Source organism: Peromyscus eremicus, chromosome 7 (assembly GCF_949786415.1).
Source record: "Peromyscus eremicus chromosome 7, PerEre_H2_v1, whole genome shotgun sequence".
Taxonomy (NCBI): domain Eukaryota; kingdom Metazoa; phylum Chordata; class Mammalia; order Rodentia; family Cricetidae; genus Peromyscus; species Peromyscus eremicus.
This window is the reverse complement of record NC_081422.1, coordinates 56,470,401-56,478,005: the sequence shown is the minus strand read 5'-3', so window position 1 is coordinate 56,478,005 and position 7,605 is coordinate 56,470,401.

The following is a 7,605-nucleotide window of genomic DNA, read 5'->3' as shown; positions in this document are numbered from 1 at the left end:
GCCCTTCACTACCCCCACTCATGTCCAGGCTGTTCATGTAGATCTCATTCCGTTTCTCTGTCATTGGGCAATCCCTGTGTCTTTCTTGGGGTCCTGTTTTCCAGGTAGCCTGCCTGGTGATGTGAGTAGCAGTCCAGTCATCCTTGTTCCACATCTAGTATCCTGTTATGAGTGAGTACATACCATGTTTGTCTTTCTGAGTCTGGGTTACCTCACTCAGGATGATTTTTTTCTAGATCCATCCATTTGTCTGCAAACCTCATGATGTCATTGTTTTTCTCTGCTGAGTAGTATTCCATTGTGTATATGTACCACATTTTGTTTATCCATTCTTCAGTTGAAGGGCATCTAGGTTGTTTCCATGTTCTGGCTATTACAAACAATGCTGATATGAACATAGCTGAACAAGTGCTCTTGTGGTGTGGTTGAGCATTCCTTGGGTATATGCCCAAGAGTGGTATAGCTGGATCTTGGGGGAGATGGATTCCCAATTTTCTAAGAAATCACCATATTGATTTCCAAAGTGGTTGTACAAGCTTACATTCCCACCAGCAGTGGAGGAGAGTTCCCCCAGCTCCACATCCTCTCCAGCATAAGGTGTCTTCAGTGTTTTTGATCTTAGCCATTCTGACAGGCGTAAGGTGGTATCTCAGAGTTGTTTTGATTTGCATTTCCCTGATGATTAGGGATGTTGAGCAATTCCTTAAATGTCTTTCAGCCATTTGAGTTTCCTCTGTTGAGAATTCTCTGTTTAGTTCTATAGCCCATTTCTTAATTGGACTGTTGGGCATTTTGATGTCTAATTTCTTGAGTTCCTTATATATTCTGGATATCAGTCCTCTGTCAGATGTGGGATTGGTGAAGATCTTTTCCCATTCTGTAGGCTGTCGCTTTGCTTTGTTGACCGTATCCTTTGCCCTACAAAAGCTTCTCAGTTTCAAGAGGTCCCATTGATTGATTGTTTCTCTCAGTGTCTGTGCTACTGGTGTTCTATTTAGAAAGTGGTCTCCTATGCCAATGCGTTCAAAAAAATGCCTATTTTTAAGATCCTTTTTAAAGTGAAATAGTTGGCCTAACTTGGAAACGAGATTGAGATGGGCTCTTCCCACCAAACTCAGCTCCACATAGATAATTTTTTTAAACGTTGGCTAACAATATCCTATAACAAATACCAGTAGAGAACTCAAACCCGTAATTAATGTAATCTCCCACCTCAGATCAATCAGAGATCTTTGATTTCATTGATTTCTTCTAGGCACTGTGTATCTTATCTAAACGAAGTCCACAGATTCTCTTCTCTTAGCCTTCTGACTGGGTGAAATAAGAGTTTAAGGTTAAATTGACTATGTGTTTCAGGACGTTATCTCATCCTGGGGATCATTCAGAGAACGACATACACACCTCTGAACTGTTCCGAAGAAAGCTTTCAGGGCTGGAGAGATGGTTTAGTGGGTAAGAGCATTACTCCGTGGGTAAGAGCATTGCTCAGTGGGTAAGAGCATTAGCTGCTTTTGCCAAGGACCCAGGTCCAGTTCCCAGTCCATGTTTTCTTGCAACTGTCTGTAACTCCAGTTCCACAGGGTCCAGTGCCCTCTTCTGGCCTCCACAGGCACTGCATGCACATAATGCACAGTTGATACATGTGAGCAAAACACCCACATGCATAAAATAAAAATAAATAAATCTGAAAGGAAAAAAAAAAGAAGTTCCAACTCCAGCAAACAACTCAAAACATGTTGAGTTTTGAGTTGTTTGCTGGAGTTGGGCACACTTTGGGATTTTTGTCAAATTCTGACTTTTATTAGTTTCCTGTTACTTCTGTCACAAACTTTTCACACATTTGGTGGCTTAAGTAAAAGAGGCCCAGGGGTCTAGCCCAGCACACAGAGAACTAGCCCAGCGCATAGGGGTCTAGTCCAGCGCACAGGGGTCTAGCCCAGAGCACAGGGGTCTAGCTCAGAGCACAGGGGTCTAGCCCAGCACACAGGGGTCTAGCTCAGAGCACAGGGGTCTAGCCCAGCACACAGGGGTCTAGCCCAGAGCACAGGGGTCTAGCCCAGCACACAGGGAACTAGCCCAGTGCACAGGGGTCTAGCCCAGAGCACAGGGGTCTAGCCCAGCACACAGGGGTCTAGTCCAGTGCACAGGGGTCTAGCCCAGAGCACAGGGGTCTAGCCCAGCACACAGGGGTCTAGCCCAGCACACAGGGGTCTAGCCTAGCACACACAAGCCCCCAGACTTCATCCCTATCACTGAAGAAACAAAACGACAGTGAACTAGCTATATTGTCTTACAGTCCTGTGGACCACGAGTGTGGCATGGATTGGTGGGCTAGAATCCCAGTGAAGGACGATGCAGGGAGAACCTGTTCCTTGCTCTTCCCAGCTTCTAGAAGTGCCCCATTCCTTGGCTCCTGACCCACTCTCTCAATCTTGAAATCCAGAAACCTTGCATTTCTCTGGTCTTCTTTCTGCCTGCAAACCTCTCACCAGACATCCCCTGGTCTCGACTTCTCCCTGGGCTGGCCTTTCATGCCCCTGTGCATTAGGTGGTGATCTTTTCACTGTGCCTGATGCGAACAGCTTAAAAGGAGGAAGGAAGGATTCAGCTCAGGGTTTCAGAGGTTTCAGTCCGTCGCAGCAGGGTGTGACACAGCAGCTCACATCACAGTGGCCAGGAAGCAGGGAACAGAGATACAGGAAGGGACCAAGACAAGATAGAGTTGCCACAACACACCTCCATGGATCGACTTCCTCTAGCAAGGCCCAACCTCCTGCTTTTCAGCACCTCTCATAATGCTCAGGCATGCATCCACCAGGATATGCAACCACTGTCTAGGTCAGGGCCTTTGGGATCTAGTCGCTTCCCGAAGGCCCATCAGTGGACGCTAGGCCCCCAGTACAGGATCCTGTGGGAGCATTTTAGACTCAAACCATAACACCCTACCTTGGTACTCATCTTGCCACTCTTACTTAAAGGGAACGTCCTCTTCTGAGATAAACTGGATTCTGGGCTGTGGGGTGACAGCGCAGAGGAGCGTCAGAAGCTGGGCTGTAAGAGCAGAAGCATCTGCAGAAAGCTGCTTAGAAATAGACCTCCCTCTAGGCCTGCTGGGGCCGCCATGTCATTCCAGTTCTCTAGAGGCAGAAGCAGGAGAGTCAGGAGTTCAAGGTCAGTTTCAATTATATAATGAATTTCAGTTCAGTCTGGGATGCATGAAACTGTCCCAGATAATAAATACATAACTGAAGATTCTTATACCGGCCACCCAAGTGCAGTGAGACTCTTGGGTGACCTGCCAAGAAGCAGGCTTATGAGTGACGCTGAGCAGCTTTAGAAGAAGCTCTGAGGACTAAAGCTCTGGGTACCAGAAGACCAAGATCGAGATGCGGGCAGGGCTGTTCCTCTGGGGCCTCCCTCCTTGGCTCACAGATGGCTTCCCTCTTATTGTCTCGTGGTGGGGTCTTCACTTTGTACACACACACACCTGGAGCCTCTGTGGCAATCCAGACTTCCTCTTCCTAGAGTCACCAGCCAGATTCAATAACAGCCCATTCTAATGGCTTTGTTTTAAGTGTGAGACTCTCTTATCAGGGCTGGGGGTGTAGCTCAGAGAGAAGGCTTCCCTAGAATGTACGGAGCTCTGGGTTTGATCTCCAGCAGGGAATGATGCTGCACACCTGTAATCTCAGCACTTAGGAGGTGGAGGCAGGAGGATCAGAAGTTCAAGGTTATCTATGAGTACATGGGGAGTTCTAGGCCATCTTCAAATATGGTGTGTTAGGGGTTAGCAGCATTTCAACATATAAACTTGAGGGGGGACGTAAATCTGTCCTTAACGACACTTATAGAAGAGACTGAAGCTCAGAGTCGAGGACAGGACGGTCCAGAATCCTACCCCAGGGGACCGGGTGAGAGCTGCCCCTCTCAACAATGCCCTGCTTAGCAGTACGGGAGAGAACGCACTCATGGCTGGAAGTGGAGCCTGAGGCGTGTATGTGGGTTTCAACCTGACTCCTGTGGCCACTGGGAACATTAGTAGATGTCCTTCCCCTTTCCTCTGTCAGGAGGACCATAAAGGACTCTGCAAGGTGGTTGTGAAGATTCTGTGACGTTGGGACAGGAAATACAGAGCACATGCTAGACGGCATCTGCCGTTCCTCCCACATCCCCTCTTCCCCTTTCCCTTTCTTACCATCAAAATCTGTTAGTTACCACAGGCCAGAAACGCTCACTTATTTCCCCTCAGGTGATTGCAGTTTCATAGCTAGAAAAACCGAAGGGTGGAATTTCAGGCTTCAGCTGGCAGGTGCACTGGGCTGTTGGTGTGTGGGGAGCCTTCCACAGTGCCGAGGTTACAGCCAGCACCAGAAGAGCAAACTGCCTGATTCGCCCTTCCACCCCGGGGGCCTGGAGCTTCTCCCTCCTAATAGACTGCACGCGACTTGGTTTCATTTCGCTCCAAATTGCCCAGTCTGCCACCATAGATTCGAAATGGAACCCTGCAAATCGATTCTGCTGTGCAAATAAGCAGGTGCCTGCTTACTCCGAGGGAGGGGGGTCGCTGGAAATGGAGCCAGGCTTGCGGGGTAGCGAGGCGATGATTGTAATTTGCCGTTGGGGATCAAACTGAGCTTGGCATACGAAATTGTTTTCAAATGTCCTCTTTGCTGTTTTGATGTATGTAGCCTGTGTGCTGCGGAGATCAGCTCCGTGTGCGGAGTGCTTTGCTGAGGCTGGGGTGGCGAGGGGGAGGGACTTGCTTCCCCCTTGTACTCAGAGCTACTGGGAGCAGGAGAACATCTGAGTGCTAGCAATTTGGGCCAATAAATAGAGGTTCAGGCTGGGGAGGGGAGGGGTGGGTCAGTGTGTTACTTCAAGTAAAAGACATTCTTTCCTGAGTCACCCAAGGTTGCTGTCTTTTTTTTTTTTTTTTTTTTTTTTTGTCGAGACAGGGTTTCTCTGTGTAGCTTTGTGCCTTTCCTGGAACTCACTCTGTAGCCCAGGCTGGCCTTGAACTCACAGAGATCCGCCTGGCTCTGCCTCCCAAGTGCTGGGATTAAAGGCATGCGCCACCACCGCCCGGCTAAGGTTGCTGTCTTTATCTGTCCCCTACCCACAGGCCATGGCTTCTCAAGAGCTACTTGAAATCCTGCCCATATCACATGGGCTTGTCATACATATAGGTCAAAACAGGACACGTGGAGGCAGGCTCTTTAATCAGTCTTTGTCAAAGACCTCTTCTCCCACCCTCAGATTTGGGACCAGATCTTCCTCCTCCTCCTCCTCCTCCTCCTCCTCTTTTTAGACGGAAACATGTAGCCCAGGCTGGCCCTGAATGCCATATGGAGCCAAGAATGGCTTTGAAACTGGTCGCCCTGCTGCCACCTCCTGAGGGCTGGGATTAGAGGAACGCACCACTCCGCCTGGTCGATGCCATACTGAGGAACAAATCCGGGGCTCGGTGCTTGCCGAGCAAGCTGTCTACCAGCTGAGCTACATCCCCAGCCCTGGGACGAGATTCTCACATGTGGTCAACAGGGACAATATCCCAGCTCTTCCCTTCAGGCTTTTGACTGTTCCCACCTGTGCTGGCCAGAATGCCAGGACCCACAAAGAGGAAAGTAGTGGTTGGTGGCATGCTGAGTCGCCTGGGCAGTTTGTGAGCGACCCCTTCTGGGCTAGCCAGAAGCCTTACTCCTTGACATGCAACCACCCTTGCTATAGGATCAGATTCTTTATCTCCCGCTCTCCCAGATAAAGCCAGCCACTCCTGCTTGTTTTCAGCAAGAATCTCGTCATGTTGGTTTAGCCGGGTTCCTCTCATCTCTTAGGGATTTTCCAGCGACTAGCCCTCAATCTGCTCCTTGGCTAGAGACTCCACTTGCCTATGCCACAGCTATTACAGTGGTCCTGAGTAAAGTCTTCCCTGCTGTGTGTTACGCAACGATGTAAAGTAAGGCTCTGTTTAGCTAACTCACACAAAGGAGCAAACAAGTAATTATGCATGCTCCTTTCTGGAGACTTTGCACCTTAATAAGCACCCAATTCTTTAGTCTACTTCAAAACTTTTAAAGGATTTATTTAGTTTATTTTGTGTGTATGAACATTTGGCTTGCATGTAGGCATGTGCATCAGATATGTGCAGTATCCAAAGAGCCCAGAAGAGGGTGCTAGATCCCCTAAAACTGGAGTTTACTGATAGCTGTGAGTTGGCATGTGGGTGCTGGGAACTGAACCCAGGTCCTCTGTAAGAGTAGCAAGTGCTCTTAATTCTGAACCATCTTCCCAGCAACCCCCCCAAAAAAAATCCCCACTGGAATTTTTTTCTTTTTAAAGTAGAAAAGAAAAAGACAAACACTTGAAAAGTAGTCTGACGACAGATCAATGAGAAACCCTTGGGAGGTATGTTTTCTGAGGGAGAACCTTCTGAATGCCCCAAATTAGAGACAGCCTGTTCCACACACATCAAAGGCAGAAGGCCCACGTGCTTCCTTACCCATAGCCCAGGTGGAGGGTACAGGTCCAGATTCCTGTGTCTATGGTATGACTCTGTTCACTGTAAGCCAGGTACATCAGCAGACTGGTGAATCCAAAACTGGAACAAGGGCGGGGATGCGGCTCTGGTTGTATGCTAGAAGTACGGGGTCTGATCTCCAGAGCCCCATAAACTGGGTGTGGTGCTGCATGCGTAATCTCAACACTCTGGAGGTGAAGGCAGGATGATCAGAAGTTTACGGTCCTTCTGTGCATCTAGTTCAAGGCCATGCAGGGCTACATGAGATCCTTTCTCCAAAAGACAGAATATTAAGATGATTGGTTTTTTAAAAATGGAAGCAAATCAAAGCACTGGGACAAGTTCCTGGAGTCCAGTTGAAGAGTCGCAGGAGGGATTATATGAGCAAGGGGTGGGGTCAAGATCATGATGGGATCATCACGATCACAGAGACAGCTGACCCGAGCTAGTGTGGGAGCTCACAGACTCTGGACCAACATGGGACTGAACTAGGCCCTCTGAATGTGGGTGACAGTTGTGTGGCTTGATCTGTTTGTGGGGCCCCTGGCGGTAGGACCAGGATTTATCCTGGTACATGAACTGGCTTTTTGGAGCCCATTCCCTATGGTGGGAGGCCTTCCTCAGGAGCGGGAGGGGCTTGGTCCTGCCTCAACTTGATGTGCCAGGCTTTGCTGACTCCCCAAGGGAGGCCTTACCCTCTCTGAGGAATGGATGGGGGATGGAGTAGAAGAGTTGGGGTAGGGGAGTGGAAGAAGCAGAGGGAGGGGGAACTGTGGTTGGTATGTAAAATGAAAAAAATTTTATAAAAATGGAAGCAAATCACTTTCATTAGCTAAGGCCCAAACCTAATTCAAATTGTATTTCTTTTTCTAAAATATATATATATATATATATATATATATATATATATATATATATTTACTGCTGTCTTAAATATGAGTTTATAACATCTTTTATTTATTGACAATATAATACATGTATACAATGCATCTTGATCCTGTCCACCCCCAACTTCCCCCTCTCACTTGCCCCCACTCGAATCGTGTGTGGCACCCAGGGAAGCAAGAAGAGCGTGTCGAATCCCCTGG